This window comes from Ambystoma mexicanum, chromosome 3p (genome assembly GCF_040938575.1).
Source record: "Ambystoma mexicanum isolate Mex_15411 chromosome 3p, UKY_AmexF1_1, whole genome shotgun sequence".
Lineage (NCBI taxonomy): Eukaryota > Metazoa > Chordata > Amphibia > Caudata > Ambystomatidae > Ambystoma > Ambystoma mexicanum.
In genome coordinates, this window is record NC_090925.1 from 221,575,115 (window position 1) to 221,595,713 (window position 20,599).

The window sequence follows — 20,599 nt, forward strand, 5'->3', positions numbered from 1 at the left end:
ATGGTCCAAAATGTTATGGCCCAGGTACTCGACTCTTGGGAACTCCGGTAGGTGTTCAGTGTCCACCAGCAAATAGTCAATGGTTATCTGTATGTGGTGTGTTGCCGAATAGAATGAGTACCCCCTCTTTTCACTGTTCAGTTCCCTCCAAATGTCAGCCAATGATACGTTTTCTTATACCTCGTTAAGACACAGATACCTGCATCGATCTAGGTTGCAATTAATCAGATTTGTCTAGGGTTGGGTATAACATGCCGTTGAAATCCCCTCCCCACAGAAAAAGAGCCCCCTTAATTGCATCAATCTATTAAAGGGTCTGAGGAAAGCCAGTATAGTGTGATTGGGGCAGTATGAATTTACTAGGTGAATCTCTTGTTGACCTATATGCCCGTGGACAATCACATATATGCAGGGGTGCACTGACCTATAGGGAACGCTGGAGATTTCCCGGTAGGCCTCTGCACCCTGGGCCTCTTTTGTGGGGTATTTCCACATTTTTCCATAGGAAAAGTGTGGGGGCTGCCAAAAATGTATAATATGGGGCCACTTTGAAAATGCTTTCCAGGGAATCTTTTGGTTCCCAGTCCATCCCTGCACATATCTGCCCTCAGTGTCCCTTTCCATCTTAATAAATGTAAAGGGGATTTATGCATCCGTCCAGATTAGGATTCATCTTGCAAATTTTGAATAAGAGGATCCATACCCTGCTCCACCCCCACCTGGCTATCACTAAATCCTGTTCCTCCAGGAGTAGGTGAGCTTCTTGTATCACGGCTATTGTGACCTTTTTCCTACAGGGAATTGACCTCACCCTATTCCTACACAGATAGGTCCCCATGCCCCTGGCATTCCAGGTTACAGTTCTAACCAACTCCATCAGCATAGGGCATGTTCCCCTCTCTTGTAATCCAAATATTGGCTTCCCTAGGGCATCTCCCTAGGGTTGCCAACATGTATCCAAAAACCTTTTAGCATAGCACATGTCTAACCAAACAAGTAGAACAACCAAAAACCTCGACAATGCATCCCCAATATTAGGACAACAACACCATCCAACAGCATTCAGCCATTCGGGCATGCCCATGGCTGCACCTAGTGGCATACCGTGGTATGGGCAGCTGCACCTTCAAGTAGGTTCAGATTACAACAACCGTTTGAGGGTGCAAGTGGATCAAACCCTGGCAGTGGTCTCACACCCCTGCCTTAGGACATTATTTCATGCATCCGTCTTTGTAGCACATTTAAAAGAACTGCAACAGCGCAATGGAGGAAAATCAAAACAGCAGGTTTAATCTTATCCAGTTGGTCGAGTTTCCTTGTCTTTATCCTGCATCCATCCACATGTTAACTGCTTCCGGTGTTTCAAACAGGTGGGACTTACCTTTGTGTATGACCTTCAGCCTGGCTGAGTAAATGAGCATGTATCCAAGACCCTGATGGAGCAGAAGTTCTTTCGTGGGGATAAACATGTTGCGTTTTCTCTGTACCAGCGTAGTGTAATCTGGGTAGATAGCCATCCTTGTATTCCCACACTGCAGGGCACCTTTTTCTCGTGAGTGCTGAAGAATTACTTCTCGGTCTAGGAAATTGAGGACCCTTGGTAGAGTGGGTTGTGAGTTAGATCGTGGGGGTGGCTTCCTTTGTAGTGACCAATGCGCTCTTTCAATCACAAAACCCTGCGACTGCTTCCCCGGGCCCACCTTCTGCAAGATTACGTTTTCAATATAGGATGTGGGGTCAGTCCCCTCATCCCCCTCCAGAACGCCCCTCACTCTAATATTGTTTTGGTACGATCGCCCCTCCACATTCTCCGCTCGGTCCTCCAGAGCGATATTTCGGGCTTCCAAGTATTGGAGCCTTTTCTCCATCTCTTTGTGGTGGAGTCAGTTTGCTTCAGTAAAGACTCTGTGGCTGTGTCTTGCTAAGCCAGCGTTCGCACATCTTGTCTCAAGAGTTGTACGTCTACCTTGACCTCGTCAATTTTAGATTTTAGCGAGGTCCGCAGCGCCGCAATAACAGCAAGCACTGGTCCTGAGCTTCCTATTGGAGTGTTCGCTCCAGGAGGGGGGTCCCCAGGCCTGTCCCCCACTGAGTCCTAGCACTTCTCCTGCACTGCACAGGAGTCCGTTATGAAGGATCTGGCAGCACTCTTCTGCTTGGTGGAAGGCATTTCAGCATTGTGTGTCCCGTCACTCCTTTGAATGCTCGCTTTGATGCTTGGCCAAAGGTTAAAGCATTAAAGTGTGTTGAGTGCGCCCAATTAAAAGGTATTTAATGGCCAACCATTGTCCCCCTATGTCAGGAGTTGGGGGCTCCCAGTCTCCCCAGATCCTGTCCCAGTTACTAGGGCAGCAATGCAGTTATAGTATGTGATTATGTCTGAGGGACCCCCCATCATGTTTATGTCCCTTGTGTTGTGGTTGGGGTAGGAGCAATCAGGAGACACCCCCTCAAATGGCCACATGCATATATAGACATGGGCCATCCCCGGAGGTGGAAGGCCCAGGGGCATAAACTGGGAGGTGGGCTTTGTAGTGTGCCCGGACGTGGACAGCACCTTTCAGGTGCTAGCCCACTTATCATGCGGGTGTTGGGGTGGGCCAGTGGACCCCAGCAAAAAGGGAACCAGACTCCAGGGCACCCAAAACTGCGAGGAGGTGTCAGGGGCAGGTGACGACAGGCAGTCCCTGCCCCTGAAACCCACATCAAAGGCCCTGCTCCCATCCGGGCAGATAGGGGACAAAGGGCCTTTTGATGCTTCTAAAGATGGTGGGGGGGGCTGCCGGCCCTCAGTTTAATCCTTGCATATATCTGGAGGAGGGCAGGCAGCCCCCCTGTCTTCGTTTCCCCTGCCAGCAGCACATGCAGGAGCAGTGCCATCGCCACCGCACTACGGGAAATGGGCGTTATGAACTAAAAAACCTCCCTCCCACCCACTTTTAGACACGCTACCAAATTGTGAATAGTGGATAAACTGGACAAGCACCAATGAAAAATTAACAGTTTAGCGCTGGCAACAATTAAAAGGTATTAGTGCACAAGAATGCTCAAAGAAATAAGTCATCACAGGCCTTAGTGGTTTTAATGAAAGAGGTAAGTATCAACTAGCACTAACGCTGCTTTGGCAACTTCAAAGTAAGTATCATATGCCTCGCGGGATATAATTAAATAACCAAAACAACAGGAGCAGGTTGCCTTGCATTGAGGTGAGTTTGAGGCAAGCCAAAGCCCAGCAATCAACCTACAAGAAGGTTAAGGCACGAAATAACCATAAGAGGCAAACGCTTTGCAAAGCTGAACATTATTAAGATTAGGCAGGGACCAAGTTAAGAGATATAGGTTCACAGGAACACGCAAAGAGAGAAGTCATCATATGCATCAAGGGAATCAATCTAATAACCAAACCACTGGGGCAGGTGGCCAAACGTGAGGTCAAGTATGATGAATGCTGAAGTCCAGTAAATGCCTCACGGGAAATACTTAAATAACCGACCCACAGGGGCACGTGGCCTTTAGGTAAAGTTGAGGAAAGCTGAAGCCCAGGAAAAGCCACACTGGATTTAAGTACACAACCAAAACACAGTGGCAGGTTGCCACAGTTGAAGTGAGTTTGATGGAAGCGGAAGCCCGCTTATCCACCAGTAAGGAGGAAAAAGCATAAAATACCAATAAGGCTAACGCCTTACAAAGCAAAACAGTCCTAGGACCGGTCACCAAACTTGAATTAAGTTTCACGAAAGAAATCATGGAATGCTGATCTATGCCTCAAAACAAGGACAAAGGCGCACGGCAGCGGGTCAAAACAAAATGCCTCTCCAGGATGCATGAGAAGGGCAATCCCAAAAACCGGAATTCAGTGGATGAAATGCAAAGCTCTTGAATCGACCACTGAGGACGGAAAATGAATAACGCCTCACGAGGGGCCAAATCCCAAGTGGATCATAGAGCAAAAATAGGAATGCCCCAAAAAATCGAATTAAGCATTATGAAAGCAGAAACTCAAGAACCCACCTCGGAGGATAAATAATTAATAACGCTCGCAAGGAGCCAAATCCCAAGTGGATCATAAAGCAAAAGGAATACCAAGCCAAAGCACAAGGATGCACCTTTGAGGATAAAGAATTAAGAACGCCTCACAAGGGGCCATATCCCAAGTGGATCATGAAGCAAATAGAATGCTGACATATGCCTTAAAAACAAAGGAAGAGCACTTGGCAGTGGGAGAAAGGCGGAATGCCTCCCCGAAAGGACATGGGAAGGGCAATGCCCAAAAACTGGATTATGTTGGATGCAAATAATGGAAGCTCAAGAACCATCCTCTGAGGATGAAAATGTATAGTGCCTCAATAGGGGCATTATCACAAGTGGATCAGTGAGCAAAAAGGATGCCTACACACAGTGGGAAAAGGCAAAACACCTCCCCACAAAGGGTACAAGGAAAAGACAACACCCAAAAACTGAAAGGAAGTGGAAGGCAAGCCAAGCTCCAGAATCCACCTCTGAGGTTAAAAAAATGAATAACGCCCCTCACAGGGCAACATCACAAGTGGGTCATAGAGCGATAAGAAGGTCTACACATGCCTCAAAGTGTGGAAAGGTGCACAACAGTGGATGAAAGGCGTAAACCTCTCCAGTTTGCATGGAAAAAACAAGAAGAAAACAGAGGATGGTCAACTGCAAAGTCAAAGAAGATACACCAGACACAGCTCACACCCTGGGTCCACCAAATATGCCAGACACAACTCACACGCTGGGTCCACCAAACGGCACAAGCCTTTTGTATGAAGGACGGCAAGGATCAGCCTCGAGTTGGCTCTACGTGGAAATAGGGCCCCCGCTCACCTGATCCGTTCTTCCCCAAAATATTTGTGTTATATTATCTTTATGTTTTGTTGGTTTTCTTTCCACTATAACTCATGATATAATAAAGCTTGTGGCCAAAGTTTTTTCCACCCTACCTCTTGTTTGGCCTCATCATTATGACACTATCGTTACTGTCATTACTGTCACCTGTCACACCCTGCATGGCTCCCCCACAGTAAACACTTCCAGGCTTACGGCAAGAGCTGCAAAGAAGCCTATGGCAGCAGACCAGAGCGCTTCAGTGCCTGTAATTATGATTTTACCAGGACTTGTATCCTGGCCTCGATGTCCCAGTCCCCAACGGGTCATCTGCTATTCCTGCCATGAACCTACCCTGGCCGTCACCGCTCCTCTTTTCCGCTGATCTCTGCGTATTACGTGGTGCACTAGCAGTTAAGCCCCAGCTTTGTGTTGTTGTCCGTTCAGTCTGCAGGCCGTTCAGGATTCTTGGAGCGCTCCTACACACAGAGCGCTAGGCAAAGCGTAGGGCCGTGCCCTCTCCTCCAGCTCCACGTCCCTCGTGCTGTCTCTCGTATGAGCCCTCTCATGAGCAGGATCCCAGTACTGCGTTCCAGCGAGCCTCACGCGGGTCACCTTGTATCTTCAGTGCAGAGCCTGGCGGCGCGATCCCAGTCGCCCCTCCCGCAACGGAGCCAATCAGCCATGGGCGTAATTTTAGGGGCGGACAGGGGTGTTTGTCCCCCCCCAACTTTCATGGCACACCATTTTGTCCACATTCATTTGGCTGGGGCACCTTTTCCTCAGATGTCATGTCCCCCCAACATTTTCAGCAAAGTTACTCCACTGCAAGAGGCCTCACCTCAACTCCCCCGCAGGAAATGCAGGCTCCTCCAAGAGGCCCCGTGTGTTGGTGCTTGCAGGGTATTTAACGACAGCCCAGAGAGGCCATCATTTTACCAGTGTCTAGGCGTCAGGATCCACTCGCCGTTCTGCCTTTAAATCTTCTTCTTCTCGATAATGGAGGAGGCAGCAGATACTGCTGGATGTAGCTCTCTAATGTCATGCATAAAAAATAGCGGAATGCCTTAGTGAAGGAGGTTATTGTAGGATCCAAGCAGGAGCTCTCGCAATCAGTTTCCTCACAGCATGGACCCTGACCACGCCCCCCTTCTATAGTCTATTTATATTGTTGTATCATGGATTCGATATTTTTACAGTACATTTTCTGAATCTTATCTTGCTAGTACTTCTTTGAGGTCGAGTTTCAGTGCTGTCCGTAATTCATGTTAAGTCTTAGGTCTGGTCCTTTTTCTGTTGATATGATTTTATAATCTATGGTGCTATGTCTCTACTTTTAGGTCCATATATGTTTTATTATTGTAGTTTGTCTGTTTGATTTCTGTATTTAATGTTTACATATGCCGCTGTTAGCACATGGGCCTAAGGCGCTATGTAAATGCTTAGATAAATAAACAAACAAATAAATAAATAAATACCAAGTCTAGGGTTGCGTGATCAGTCACTTATGCGAAGTATCCTACGGCTAGATCATATCAGAGAGCACCTTATGCCACATTCTTGTTCATTTGTGAGCTACACAGCTACACAGTTTCTACTTACCGGGTTGTCACTTTCTGTTTCACGTCTAAGGTAAGATGGCCCCTAAAACAACTCTGGCCTATGGTTGATTGAACTCAGGGGTCAAGTCCTTAACATACACAATGGGATGTGATGTCACCGGAAATTAGCAGACCAATTCCGTTGGTGACGGTGCGCTATATAAGTACCTTTAACATAACATATCAAGGTGAAATATTCTAATTTCATTCAATTGGCGTTGCATAACTATACAAATTGGACAGTATGAATGGCATGCGTCTTTCATAAAATGAACACACGCAAAAAAAACAAGAGAGGATGTTTTCTTGTAATAGTGTTTTGAAAACGTTAAAAGGTGTTCATGTTTTAAACTCCATGAATCAATAACTATGTTTTCCCTGGAACTTGCAGTGCCGAAATGGGACATTTCACTGTTAGTTGGTTCCTATTTTTCATCAGCTTATCTGGTGCAATGGTGAAGTGCCTTTCCTGAGAACCCGACCTACAGTCCCGAAGGTGGCATACATTCATAAGATAAAAAAGAGATTTTATGTTTCTCATTTTACACACATCCTCTAAAACCCAGGGGGGTGGCCTCCGCCCTCTGAAAAATGTGGATGGACGCCGTCCACCCGCGTGTACCCTCGACCTGAGCCCTGATAGACCTCAGCAGCAATTGGCAGTAGAGGAAAGCTCAATATCCCCTTGAGATCTTCAAATAGTTGTATGGCTACTTTACTCCTCTTCAAGATAGCAGTCTTGTTTTTTTAAAACATGTCTATGAGCAAACTAGCACAACTTGAAAATGGAGGTATAAATCTGTGGTAGTAGCCTATCAGGCCCAAGAATGAATTAAGATATGACTTGCAATGTTTCTTTTATTTACAGCACAGATTCAGTAGTACCTGGCGGGAGCGTGGGTTTGTCCTCCCAGACAATGAGGAAGCTCAGAACACAGACTTTACCACATGGGAGCAACCTCAGCGTTGTAGGCCACCATCTTCCCCTGCCGTCTCGGGTAAGTGCTCCCCTGCGTCCTCAGCTCCCCACCCCAGACCCTTTTCCCACATGTTTAGTCCCCACCTCCCCACCTACCTGCCACTGTCATGTTCCTCGCTTGGCCCCGGACCAGTAGAGATCCGGGCACATCTCTGATGTGCGAATGGCCACCTTAGAAAGGGAGAAGGGACAACATGTAGTTCCCTTTTCTCCGATACAATGCGGTCATCTTTTTTTAAAAAGTTGTGAAACGGTTAACACGTTGCTTCTCAAATTTAAAAAACCACTATAAGTATCCCCGTACTACATGTCAGGAAAGTCGTAGCAATATAACCCTTGCAGGGTGTTGGAGGGCATTATCTGGCCCGGTAATGCCTCAGGCTATCATTAAAGCCCGCAATTCGCTCAAGGTTCTAACTGGCCTGGGGCATTACCAGCTTCGGTTCTACTGCTTTAATATGGCTTGGTGATTGGTAACGTCTGGCTTAACAACTCCATTGCGGATATAATATTCCATGGGCCTGATTTACAAAAGTGTTTTTGAATGGGAAAGTCTCATTGGAAAATGCTTTGCAAATCAAGCTCCATGTATTTAGCAGAAAGGGCAGCATGGGTGCATTTAGTTGGATTCACTGTGAAGCTTGTTTTGTTAGGTGTAGATCAAACCAGTCAGAGATGTTTCCAATGCACCTCACAGTTGGGGCTGTAGGTGAGCACAATGTATATGTAAGCCCCAGCATACTCTTGTTTTTGTCTCAAAGGGTCATCCAGGAGTATTTGAAAGGTGAAGGGTGCTCCATGTAATCTAAAGCTCAAGGCCAAACAAGGAAGGAATGGGAGTGAGGTAATTGTTCTTGTGCTGGCGTAATTGTGTCACGTTCTCAACTTTGCCACTATGCGAATGGAAAAATGTTGCCAGGTTTTTCCCTCTATGTTGGAAACAAAGATCTTTTTCTGCAACCATTCATTCGGGGCTTGCAAATTCTTAAAAATCCCGATGGAACTGCAGGATGAGTTCCTTAGTTTACAGTGAGAAAGGGTGTGGTTGGCACTACCTACATGGCATCTGTCGATATGTCAAATACCTTTGGCGCTGTCAGTAGGAACATGTTATGGAACACACTTGTTTCCTGGAATGTTGCACCGAAGATCATCCAAATGCTGTCAGTGCTTCATACTGGCACTTCTCTGAGGGTTAGGTTGAGCAGGGAGGGGGTGTCGCGGCCTTGGTGCCCATTTCAGGTGGGCTGAAGCAGGGCTGTGTCCTGGCCTCCTCCCTGTTCAACCTATAATCCTCTGACAACGATGGCCTTTGGGCCCATGGTGTCACCTACCCTGTTAAACTGAGGTCCTTGAATCTGAATTGGTTGGCTTTCGCGAACGACCTCATTCTCTTCGACAATACCCTGACTTGGGTACAAAGGAAACAAAATCTTTTTTACATTTATGCCGTGTACAATAACCTAGTGGTTAATGGCACTACTTCCAAGGTTATCATTTCTGCAACAAAAACAAGGCCTACAGCATTTAAACTGGAAGGTGGGTAACCACTCAAAGGAAAGGGTTTTGTCGATGAGATACCTGGGCTATGATCTGTCCAATACAACTTCTAAAGTCGTCTGCAAAGCCATCCTGAGAAGGAGATCTGAACCTTTGCTTTCTAAAATAAAGAGAATTTATACCAAACTGTGCAGCTATTCTCTTCCGCCTCTCATTAGATCCAATCTGTCCAAGGTCGAACCAACGATGCTTTGTGGATTGGGTACTCCTCTCACTGATATAGGCACTTATTTGAACACCTTACAATAGAAGAATACCTACTTCCATTCCAAATGCGGTTGTTTGGCATGAGTTTGGCTTGATTTCATTGTCTAAGAGGGCTACTTGGAGGAAACTAGCAGACTATGCCACATTCTTAAATCCTCCTGCAAACTCATTTTATGAAGACCTAGGCATGGACATGTCCTATGGCTGGGCTGCATCCATAACTGATTACAAAGAAAGGAGGGCTGCTATTTTAAATTCGGTAGGGTCTTCTGAGGAAGAGTTGGACCGAGACAGTAGATTCTTTGGATGCTTATTCCACCTACAGGGAATATGCTTGTTTTCCAAGACAAAGAGGGGACCTTACCAAATATATCTATGAATTCCCTTGTGCAAAGGTTTGGTTAATGTACATTTGTTTCCGTTTGATCCAACTTCCCACTTTAGAGCGCACGGGAAAATGGGATAAGTGTTTGCAAGTCGCTCACTGTGGGTTCTGCAATGGCGAAAGCACAATGGAAAACACAAAACATCTAGTTTCATACTGTACTGGTGAGAGATCTAAGACTCCTCTTCCTTGGTCCACGTGCTGTAAATGAGCTATTTTGGTCTAGACTGATGTAGGGAAAATGGAGTGGCATTGATCTTGGCACTGAATGACTTCTTACGGAACATTTAGGAACAAATTGATGATTTGTAAAATACTAATTTATTTGTATCTAATATGTTTTGGACTATCTAACTGTGACATTTATTTTATTGTATAAACCGTATTTGCAAAACCTTTATTTCATAAGCCAAAAGCGCAATGCAAAGCATCTCCTCACCAATGCGATTGGGCTAGTAGATTTGGCAAGTCCCTGATTTAGCATATGACAATTCTTGTGCCAATTCTGTTTGCAGTTGAAAACCATTGCATACACGTATGTGCATGAAGTACTTCCCAACAATAGAGTACAGTTGTGCTGAGGAATTGAAAAGCTTAACTTATTTTACTAATTTTATTACTTGCTGAAGTATGTTCAGTAGAACATAATAAGTGTGCTCATAAATATGCATAGCTACATTATCGAACATTATTATTGGCGGAAAATACATTGAGCAGAAAACAAAAGACTAATAACTGCATTTGCTGATGGTTTTAACATATAGTTCACAGCATGCAGGCGGAAATGGATGTCCATGTGCGCGCACGACACAGGAATTATGGGAGAAGGTGGTCTCCAACTGGCGGAGAACCAGTGTCACGTGCACATGTCGTCAGTGGGACGATGTGTTGCTCGGGCAGGCAGACCTCCTTACAAGCATTGAGCGTGAAGGTAAGGGACGCTGTGAAACCCAAGGCGGAAACAGCAGCAGAAGGTCGTGATAGGTGAAGACAAGTTAATTGTGCAATCTCTGTCTCAGTTAACTATTAACTTATTTTTTAAAACAAAACTCTTAAAGCTAAACTCACGTTCTAAACTCTGAAAACTAAACTCGAACTCTAAACTTTGTTTAGACACTATACAATCTAAACACTCTAAATCCTAAACACTTTAAACTCTAAACAATACTATTCTACAGCCTAAATACTATAAACATCTGTCCCTTTTTCTTTGATGGAAATCAGAAGCCTCAGATGGGAACTTCCAGCAGCTCTGGTAAGTCACTGCTCCAAAAGAATTTTGAACTGGTGTGGGAACTGTACCTTAAAAAGAGACAGCAACCAGTGGTGACCCCCTCCCAGTGTCACAGTGTCCAGGTGAGAGGGGGCAGGGTCTGTGATTGACACAGAGCCTATGGCATGTGGGCTAGTGGCCTGTAATAGTGGTGTGGGTTGGTTCCTTCTTGTGTAGCTCCTAAAGGCTGATATTTCCCATTTGTGAGGCAAATACCTACATACATTTGCATTTTTGCTCAATGTCACATAATGTAAAATACTTAACTTGGGGTAAAGTGCACTGTGCCATCCTCTGCATTGTGGTCATCTGAGTCCACATGTTCAAAGTCTCCAGATGGTCCAAGGCCCCATCTGCTCGGCCATTGCATTGGTGGAGTAGGAAGTGTTGCTTCAGCTTCAGCATCACCAGGATGCCAATGTTCTGTCTCCAATTCTGGCCACCAGAGCACTAAAATAATTTCAGAATTGACACTGGATTCAGGGCACACTGGCAATTTGATGACCAGGCTGCTTACAGTTGGCCACTGCTCTATTTTGCTTTGCCAATAAAGCAGATGTGTGTCATGTATGGTCAACGTCTCATTATCTGTGATTTACTGCTCAAGCATTTTATCTGCTGTCTTTCTTGAGACAGACAATTGTTCTTCTGAGTGTGTTGAACTCAAATCTAGCTGTTTTCCAAATAGCATTGTCTGCTTTGGACTGATCTTTGGAATCTACTATGGAAGAAGACAGACTTAAACATTAAGAAGCTGTTTATTTACACTGTCCTGGGTGTTTAGTGGCAGTTTTGAGGGGAGGGGTCTGATGGGGTGCCACTGAGGCTGCACTGTTTGGAGGTGGAAGAAATGGCCATTTCCTTTAGATCCTTCCCTCAAAGTTGCAACAGAGACATCTCCAACACCTGTGCTGCCATTCAATCCAGGATGCATGTCTTGGATCTGAAAAAGCAAACAATCAGAATCTGTAGGATTAGTGTATAATTGTGGCACAGATGTACTCCCCATACCCAACTATGACTAGTTTGATTTTGCATTTGCTTGTAAGTGCTGGTGAATGCCATTGGCTATGCGCACAGCTTAAATGTCGTTGTCATCCCTAATTTCCTGCCCCATGGTCTCTATCTTGTTTTTGAGCACATAAACGAAAGGGCAGGATCACATCACTGATGGGTGTGTTCCCATTGCTCACAGTGTTGCATACCAGAATGGCGTCGGAAATTGGATGAGTAATTTCATGAGACCCCATTGTCCAGGTGCTGGATGACCCTGCTTCACCTATGCGTTGCATCAAATACTTGTCGATAGCTCTGTGTTGTTCAAAGAGGCGATTTATGCATACATAGGGCCTCATTACACGGAAGGCGGTAATGGTTAACGGCCACCGTTAACGGTAACGGTGACCGTTAACCATTACCGCCTTACTACGAGGTCCCTTAGCGGGTTGGTGCTTTAACGCCTGCTTTTTGCAGGCGTTAAAAACCAACCCGCTAAGGGACCTCGGAGCTAATTACGGCACCGCAAAATTGCGGTGCCGTAATTAGCACCTTCCCCATTCCCATAGAGCCCTATGGGGCAGAAATGGGAATGGGGAAGGGCAATGGCGGAAGGGGGATTTACCACCCCACCAACCTTGGAATGGGGCGGTAAATCCCCTTTCCGCCAAGGCGGTGCCGGTATTTTACCGGCATGAGCCATGGCGCTAATAGCGCCATGGCTCACCGCCTTCCGTGTAATGAGGCCCATAGGGTTGAATTCCATCAAGTGGAAGCCTCCTGTGTGTTGCTGAGCAGAGGAAGGCAGTTCACAGCTTGAAATCCTCTCGGAGTGTTCCGGGTGTTCCGACAGAATAATTATGTAGAGAAGCAGACGTGCACGTCATTGATAGAACCAGCCCCGTCACCGCCGACATACTGGATGACGAGCAAGAAGACACTGGCATAACACCATGTATCATTCCAATACTGTTTTGAGTATATGAGAGACGTTATGACAACCATACCGAAATGTACCGAATGGTGGTAGATCTCTCTCTTCGCTGGGACCTCCCTCTGGAACAGCCTCCCTGCCTCCCTGAAACTTGAGGAGCACGTACTCTGGTTCCGGAAGCACCTTGAAACCTTCCTCTTTGCTTCTACTTTCTCTCCCCTGCTGAATTCCTGGCTGGCACTGAAACTGCACTGGTTACCTGGCCACCCTTCTGATCCCGGGCCCAGGCCCCACCAGTTGCACACCTGCACTACCTCCCTGGCAACCCCTGCACCTGGGGACTGTTTTCTGTATCCCTACAGTCCCCTACCAGCACCTATGTCTGCACTTACTTTGCACTTGCCACCAGCTGGCCGTATTTTTTATTTATCTTATTTATTCTATTATCCCATGTAATGCACTTTCCCCTCCCCATTGCCACACACACTTTTCCCCTTCCTAATTCCCATGCAATAGCGCAATCTGAATGACACCTGGCCTAGTAAAATCATTGTCTGTCTTCCCTCTTTTCCCCCTCCCTTGCCTCGTCGCGCCTTGAAACACTTGTGTATAGGCGCGTTACAAATGCCATATCATATCATATCATATCATAAGTGGTAGCAGGAAATCTGCAGACACTTCTGAATATTGAAGAGCTGTAAATGAAATCTGACTGCCTCAAAGTGATGTCATAAGGAGAAGACACGATGACACACTGAAATGATATGAGAATACCTAAAGAATGAAGATTTAACTGAAGAAACGAGAGCAAGCATATATGCAAGTAAGAAGAAACCACATATATAAAGAAGATAAATAACCAGATGTGTATTAAATGTATATACGCAGAAACACAAGGTAAAATGAGTCACATAGAAGCTTGCTGCAGTAGAAAATATAACACAGGTAAAGCGGACATGTTGAAAAGTTGAATGTCGGCTCTGAATAAAAGTAAGTGAAAAGCTTGAAGGAGAGAGGCCAGGGTTGCAGAACTGACAGATGCGGGAAATACAAATTTGTGCATGAACAAAGCTGGTGGCCAAGGAACAAGGATGCCACAGCAAAAAACAACTGAAGGGCACAAAGGGAGTCAACGAGGAGAAGCAATGTATGCAGAACATATTTCTCTTAGATTAAACAAATGAGTGAACATGTGCGAATGCCAAGTATTGAACAAATAAAGATGAAGAAAGCATATGTAATACGAAGGAACCAAATCTCCAGAAGTCGAAGAGAGTAATGACACCCAGTCTAATTGAATCCTCTCAACAAGACTATCGTTAGCAACCCCAGACATATGTTTCGGCCACATTGCTGAGCCAGTGTGGCACCAGACTGATATACGAATGGATATTTCTCCCCGTCATAGAACAGGTTATTTGAACCATACTCGTTCTCAGTAGAGGAGCCCTTGCACTCTTTCTAAATGCGTACTGACATATGCACAAATGCAGGCATGGGTATAATTTTAGGGTGAGGCAGGGGTGTTTGTCCCCCAGCAACATTCATGGCACACTATTTTGTCCCCATTCATTTGGCTGGGGCACCTTTTCTACAGATGTTATGTCACCCCAACATTTTCAGCAAAGCTACTCCACTGAATGCAATGACAAGTTAAATAACCCTTTTGCAGAGCCATGGAGGCAGAATCGAGGTTAATGCAATGTGTCCTGTCTGACTGGCAAGCATGGTAATGAGTATACGTGCTTAGTTTATTAGAGAAAGTGTGCAGACTGTAGATGTTTAGGAGTCCAGTGAGAAATGGATATGGGCCGTGGTTTTGCAGGATATTAGGAGTTTAGAGCCAATGGGCCTCATTACACGGTAGGCGGAGGACCAAGGTGCTATTAGCACCTTGGTCCATGCCGGTAAAATACCGGCACCGCCTTGGTGGAAAGGGGAATTACCGCCCTATTCCAAGGTTGGCGGGGCGGTAATTCCCCCTTCCCCCATTGCCCTTCCCCATTCCCATTTTTGCCCCATAGGGCTCTATGGGAATGGGGAAGGCGCTAATTACGGTGCCGCAAATTGTGGTACCGTAATTAGAACCCTGGTCCTTTTGCCGGTTGGTTTTTAACGCCTGCTAAACAGCAGGCGTTAAAGTACCTACCCGCAAAGGGACCTCGTAGTAAGGCGGTAAGGGTTAACGGTCACCAGTACCATTACCGGTGACCGTTAACCCTTACCGCCTTCCGTGTAATGAGGCCCAATGTTTTGGAATAGTCCGAAATTGCCGAAAATAAATTACCGACCCCACCAAAAGACCTAAAACACATACCACGAAAAGTATAGTGAGCGGGGGTTGCAGGGGACACACCCGCAGGTCACCCGAGTGAAAAAAAGCCAGGGGCTGTGGGGTATCTCCCACAAACACCCTGCTCACTATACTAAACAGTATAGTGAGCGGGGGTTGCAGGAGATACCCCCGCAGCTCACCTGACCGAAAAAAAGAAAACAAAGGCTGGGGGCTGCGTCGATGTCCCCTGCAACACCCCGCTCACTATACTATACAGGGTGTTAGTGAGCGGGGTGTTGTGGGAGACAACACTGGAGCTGACCCGACTAAAAGTTTTAAAAAAAAATTAAAAAAATAAAAAGGACCCTGCGGTGGCGGTTCCTGATCATGAAAGTGAAAGGGAACCGGCGCTGCAATGACACAGCGCGTCGGGATGAAAGGTAAGTAGAGGGTGTGTTGACGGTGGGGGTGTGTTGGGGGTGTGGGTGGGTTGTGTGATTGTATGGATCTGGGGTTGTTTTTGAATGGATGTCCGCATGGAAAATGTACAAACCTTTTTTATTGCGTACATTTCCCATGCAGTCACGGGTAATTGAGCCAAAGAAAAATCACACACATCCAATGTTTCAGGAGTCTTCTGAATCTGGATTTGGTTATCAGGTTAGAAGGGTGGGGGTGCCAGTTTTAAGCACCTTGCTTTCCAATGGACCTACTTCAGTGCCTCGCTATATTGAAGCAGAGTTTAGAAAGATGATGGTTTGAAGTGGATCTCAGGTTTCTTTTGAGATTATACTTGTTGATGCAGGGATAGAGGTAAATAGGGCTGCTTTTGTTGAGGACACAGTACTCACAGGCACATCAAGAATATTAAGCCTGGAGAAATCCAATGCCATGGCTTTATGCACAGAACCAATCTGGTTGCCTTCTTGTGAATTAGCAACTTGGCATGAGCCATTCACCTCACTTGGGTTGCAGACTGAAACTTACATTCCTAGCATGAGCTCCAAGTGAGCCCGGCCCTCCCACTGCCCCCACCTAGAGGTATCTGCTGGCTGTACTCCCCGTACCTCGCGTCTCCCCATTTCCTCCTCTGGCACTCTGACTCCTCATTCCCTGAACATGGAAATGGAAGATGGACTCTGTTCGGAACCGCACCACCATTTTACTTATTGACCATAGTCAGCAGCATCTGTAGGCTTAAAGCTTTTAGGTGAGGGGCTTACACTATTAGCACCTCTGGGCTTGGCCGTGGGTCTCTAATGACAAGAATACTTTAATTGGCGGTCTTTACTGTCTAGAAAATTCACCAGGGTCTGGAGTTAAGGCCCTCATGAACTTGGGCCCTGGGCTGCTATCGGCTAATATTTTATTTATTTATTTCATTTCTTATAAAGCGCCATTTGCCCTCATGAGAAAGTGCCAACAACCAGCAGTATTCAGACAGTATTCAAAATCCAGGTGGGTCACAAGGTAGCAGTGGTAACCAATTAGTCATTGGAGTTCAACAAGTAGGTTGGTATGGCTTTCTTAAAGCAACTCAGATTCGTAACCTCCCGCAGAAGAGGTGGAAGCTTGTTTCGAAGCAGCTCATGGGCACAGTAGTTAAAGCTTGTGCCACCAAAGGTCTTTATTTTAATACGTACCTTCTGGAGCCTTTCATTCCTGTTGTTAGATCTGAGTACTCTGGAAGCCACAGCTTCCTGTACACGATTCACAAGGTAACCAGGAGCGCATCCAGAACGACATTTGTGCGTTAAGGGCAGGATTTTGTGTGTGATTCTATGATGCACCGGGAGCCAATGAAGCTCTCCCCGGGCCTTGGTGACATGTACCATCCTTCAGAGTCATTTTACAGCTCTAACTGCACCATACGGTACAGTCTGCAATTATTTTAAATTCGTTTTTGAGGTGCCAGCCAGCAGGACATTACAGTAGTAGATGTTGGTGTTGATTAAGGCCCCGGCAAGGTAGGCAAGGTTGGTGGAAGAAAGGTAAGGCCTGATCTGTTTTATTAACTTGGTTGTATATGCACAGCAAGATCTAAGGTGTGCGACATGTTTCTCAATGGATAATTTTGAATTCAAAACGTCTCCCAAGGTCTTTACAGAAGATGCCACCAGAATATTACAGCCAGTGATAACGAATTGTTTGTACCTCTTCTAAGGTTTCCTCAGTCTCTGGGCTGCCCCAACTAAGAGCAGCTGAGTTTTACTGTCATTCAAGGCCAGTGAGATGACAGCCATCCAGGTTTTTACTAATGAATAGACATGATTGATTGTCTAGGAGTCAATGTCATAAACACCAGTTCATTCAAAAATCAGCTGAGTGTCATTTAAGTAGTAAGCATATTTGATCCCTTCCTCATCCAGGAGGATAAACAGTGGTCGAATGTATAGGATGAATGCTGCAGGGGATAAACACGAACCCTGTGGAACACCACATGATAGAGAAACTGGTGACGCCTTAAAATCTGCTGCTATTACTCTAGAGATTTGCCGCCCCAGAAAGCAACTAATCCAAGCTGTAGCTGGCGCAGAGCAATTGAAAAGTTTGAGAAGTCTGTTTAGCAGTAGTGGGTGGACGGTGAGATCGAAAGCTGCAGACAAGTCGAGTAACATAAGTAGCTCAGTGTGAGAATGTTCTACAATTTCAGTGAGACTTGTCTGAGATCAATCAGAGTGGTCTCTGTTCCATAAGATTTCGATAGCCAGACTGCGGTATTCCAAGAAGGCCATGATTTTCCATGTGTTCCTGGAGCTGCAGGTAAATTGCCCTATCCATGATTTGTAACATGAAAGGGAAATTGGTTAAAGGACGGAAGTTGCCTGCAACCCCGGGGTCAAGGGTCGCCTACTTAAGCAGTGGAGTTACCCATACTACTTTGAGGCTCAAAGCCATGCTAGAAGTGGCAAAGGATGAGTTCACTATATAGGTTATCAATGGGGCAAGTCAACTAATCTAGCCCTTAATGATACTTGCAGGGCACGCATTACCTTTACAGGTGGCAGGCCTAATACCTAATACAATCCTGTTGCTATCTGCCTTGGAGACTTGACAAACATGGAACTGGGGAATTGCAATGTCTGTACTTCCTGTGACTCCTGAGACTCTGTTACCAGGAGGGAGCGGCAGTGGATTATCCTTAAGGTCAGCCGTCCGGGATCAAATGTTCTGGCTGTGTTTTTTGGCTAAACCAGACTGGATGGATTCACACCAACTGTCACTCTAGTAGTAATTGGTGACATTAAGTTTGGTGCCCTCAAGATCTTTAAGAATGGCGGACGTTTCCTTGGGTGCAGGCTTAGCACTAGAAATTCTGCTACTAAAGTTCTCTTTCTTGGCATTTATAATAAATAACCTTTTTGTAGGCTATTGCTGCCTGCAAGTATGAAGCCTTTGCTTCTGTGTATGGATGCTTGTTCACAAGATCTTTCTATGTAATATGCTGCTGCTGTTAAACCAGTTTTTATTCTTAGCTTCTGTTTTAACAGTTCTTATTTTCTCTGGGGCAAGGGTCACAATTGTAAGTAATGGTGTGGCGATGTTAGCAAATGCTTTGGGAGTGACCTTACTTAAATTGCGTACTCTTTGAGTAACTCTGTAGTGGCAGTTAACTCAGCAGGGAGCACTAGGTAACAAGAGGTCAGAGGAGATTAGGAAATTATCTGTCCATGGATAAGTAGTACAAATGGGGATTGACAGGCTCAGATAGTGAGAGAGTACCCAATCCATGGATGTTGCCGTCCTTGTGAGTAGGAACCTCCATGTGTTGGTTACGACCAATGGCAGAGAAGGCAGCTACTAGAGCACTGGCTTCTGCATCAGTGTGATTCAAGGCCCAGTGGTTAAAATCGCCAAGAACTAGCATATATGAAGACGTTTTTAATAGGTCACTAAGAAGTGACATGATTTGCTCTTCAAAAAGTGGTGTATTATGTGGTGGTCTATATAGAATGATTGAAGACATGGTGGTATTGAAGTCCACACTGACCTTAAGATGCAAGCACTCACAGCTATCCAGCTCAATGTCATCAGACAGATGCCATTTCCAAGACTCACATACAATAATGGCAACACCCGCCCTCTAGCATTGCTGCGATCGGCTCAAAAGATCTTAAACCCAGGTGGGGTAGCCAGCAAGGCAGAGTGTGTGGCTGCATCATGTAACCACGTTTCAGTCCAAAATAAGCAATCAATGTTCAATGTGCATATTATGTCTGATATTTCAGGGGCGTGTTGCACCAAAGATCTTGTGCTAAGAAGGGCAGCTTTCAAAGTGGGCAATCCTGTATCAAATGAAGTACGTGCAGATGGTCCATTGTCACCCTGAATCAGGAAGGGAGGGATGCGCCCAATCGGTGTTTCCATCAGGAATGGGTCATGTACAGCGTCTGGTATAGCTATTGAAACGATACATGACATAACAGAGGGAGGGCACAAGATTTCTAGATTATATGAGCTTCTGATGTCCAGGGTTGGGAAAGAGTTGACCCGACTGAGACGAGATTGGGAAGAAGTAGGGGGACCCATGAGCGATGGGATGTGGGAGCGAGCGCAGAGTTACCACTAGAAAGTGTCCAGAAATGCAAGGCTACAGCAAATACAACTATATGTCACCCACAGGGCGTATATGACGCCCCAATAATTTGCCAAGTTTAAAAACGCAGAGCAACAAAAATGCCCCAAATGCGGGGAGGAAAATGCTGGAATGATGTACATGTTCTGGGCATGCCCGGAAATTGGAAAGTTCTGGGCAGAAATAGCACAACGGCGAGACGAGAAAAGAGTCAAGCTAAATGTGGAATCAGAGTGGGCATGTATATTAGGAGGGTTCCCTAGACCTCGCCAAATAAGACATGTAAGCAAACTGAAGGATCTATCATATATACTTGCCAAACACAGAATAGCCATGGGATGGAAGGCATGCACCAGGCCAAGGGTAGAAGTCTGGTGGGGAGATCTGCAGAAATGGTCTTAGGCTGAAACGGGAGTATGGCAAGAGGCGGGAGATAAAGGAGGGGAAGAAGAAACAGAATCCCTGATGGCTTGGAAACGCTTGATAGCCACCCTGTATGAGCCCACCCGAGACTGGTCTACGGGCCAGGACTCAGCGGAAAGGGACTCAAATTGAATTGGTAAAATGGACAGAATGAAGGAGGCTCGAATGGGGGAGGGGGGAATAGGGTAGTCAGTGGTCATTAATCGGCATAAGTAAAATGTTGCAATATTGTGATATGCACTGTAAGTGTTGTTTTTCGTTTGTTTGTTTGTTGGTTGTAGAAACTAATAAAACATTTTTTTTAAACGTGCTGCTTAAGCCTGCACGAGTCAAAGCCACTTCTATTGAATACCGAACTACACAAAGTGTGTTGCTTTCACTCGCATAAGTAAAAACTGCATTTGCTGAATGCCGAACTTCACAAAAGGAGCTGTTTAAGCTCACACAATTGAGAACTACACTTATTGAATATCGAACTGCATAAAAAGGTGCCATTCAAGCTTGCACAACTTAAAGTTCCATTTTGTGAAGGCTGAAAATAATGAAAG

At 45.7% G+C, this 20,599-nt stretch overlaps 1 long non-coding RNA gene across 1 annotated transcript in view; it reads left to right on the forward strand.

Annotated features, from left to right (window-relative positions):
• LOC138579523 (uncharacterized) overlaps positions 1-20,599 on the forward strand; it is a 136,014-nt gene that overhangs the window by 102,424 nt on the left and 12,991 nt on the right. Inside the window, exon 2 of the long non-coding RNA XR_011304036.1 lies at positions 7,312-7,441. This is a non-coding gene — a long non-coding RNA (uncharacterized lncRNA). The remainder of the gene's footprint in view (positions 1-7,311; positions 7,442-20,599) is intronic.